At 33.4% G+C, this 1,528-nt stretch overlaps 1 long non-coding RNA gene across 1 annotated transcript; it reads left to right on the top strand.

Annotated features, from left to right (window-relative positions):
* The first annotated feature begins 148 nt into the window (after positions 1 to 148).
* Positions 149 to 1,182, top strand: LOC109592653 (uncharacterized). The gene is made up of 3 exons (XR_002190474.1): positions 149 to 370; positions 733 to 1,009; positions 1,054 to 1,182. It is a non-coding gene; the product is annotated as an uncharacterized LOC109592653 (long non-coding RNA).
* The last annotated feature ends 346 nt before the right edge of the window (positions 1,183 to 1,528 follow it).

Below are 1,528 nucleotides of genomic sequence, written 5' to 3'. Positions count from 1 at the left end.
TAGTCTTGAGGTTTTGTCTTTGAAGAAGATTTGCATGTTGTAGATGTACATTTAATTACGTGTACGTCATCAAATTTGAAAGTTGTATTTTAAAGTTTGTATTAGGCCCCCAAGCCCCAAGAGTTTACTAATTAACCTGAGGCTAGGGGGCCCCTTTATTTGGGGGCCTAGTGCTAATTCCCCCTTGCCCCCTCCTATTGGTAGTCATGCATGATGTACATGTGACTAGTAATGTGTTATCTTGTAATATTTTTATGTAGAAATGTTCAGCTAATGGTACAGGATGTGGTGTTTGTCATTCAAGGGATCTGTTGTTCAGGTTTAGTGAAGATGTGGTTACATGTCCTAACTGCTCCTCACACTTTCACTGGTAAATACATGTACATGTACATAATGGACATTTGATGTGTCTCAATTTTTGTGCTTCATAAATCAGTTTTTAAATAGCTACCTAATGCAATTAAAATTATCCAAACTAGCATGCTTCTGGTAATTTGAAGTTGTGGGATTTGTTGAACTGCTAAATTTTGGTGTGTTTTAATTTGTGTCCATGTCCCATTGAGCATGTACATGTGTACATAATGGTTCATAATGGTGGGTTTTATTTTGGTGAATGGCTATTATCAAAATGCCAAATTCACCAAAATTCCCTCTCCAAAATCACACGTTCAGATATTTAAAAATGGACATATCTTACAGTATGTGTCATGTATTAACCTTCTCTTTCCTAAGGTTATAGCAAGTTCCTGTTAAAGGTTCAAGTACATTAGGTATGTGTCAATATAATTATATTGTTCTCTGTTCTAGTGTGGGCAGCAATGTAGTGCCGCCTCCACGTGACACTGCCTGGGATGACTAGTGGCTACTACTGCTAGTGATGCTAAGAACACTACATACAAGAAGAATAGATACTAACAGTAGCTATGTATGATGAATTACATTCCATTGTTAGGTTAATGTCAATAAGAGGATAAGTACAATTCTCTGCTATTGAAGACTACATTGAGAAGTATTCTAAGTATAGTATTGTTAAATATGTTGTCATTGCTATAGGTTAATTGTTTGCTGTTTGAAGCTGTACATTAACTGAAGACTATAAAGAATTACATAACATTATTGTTTATAATTTTAGTATTTCTGTTTAATACACAAAGTTATCTTTTTATCATTGATTATTATGAATTTTGATTAAAATTATTGCGAGAGCCATTAATGCAGAAGCAGGTGCAATGACTTATAAACAGCAATGAGATTAAATCATGAAAATTGACAATAAAATAAGAAACACACTTCAGTCATACATGCAGAGTACAAGTCAACAATGATTTTAATTAATTAAACCAGTCTTATAGTGTTACAGTCCTTAGTTCCTAAACCCAGTCTATAGATCTTCAGTATATGAATAAGAGATCAGTCCTTGAGATGATGAGTTCAGCCTCAGGTCCACAACCTATAATAAATAATAAGAAATGATTAGTTATTATTAATACTGACATTAAGCTGATTCCAACAAAAAAAAATAATTTTG

This window comes from Amphimedon queenslandica, unplaced genomic scaffold (assembly GCF_000090795.2).
Source record: "Amphimedon queenslandica unplaced genomic scaffold, v1.1 AMPQUscaffold_4431_Cont23591, whole genome shotgun sequence".
Taxonomy (NCBI): domain Eukaryota; kingdom Metazoa; phylum Porifera; class Demospongiae; order Haplosclerida; family Niphatidae; genus Amphimedon; species Amphimedon queenslandica.
Note: the sequence above shows the minus strand (reverse complement) of the source record. Positions and strands in the feature narration are given on the sequence as shown.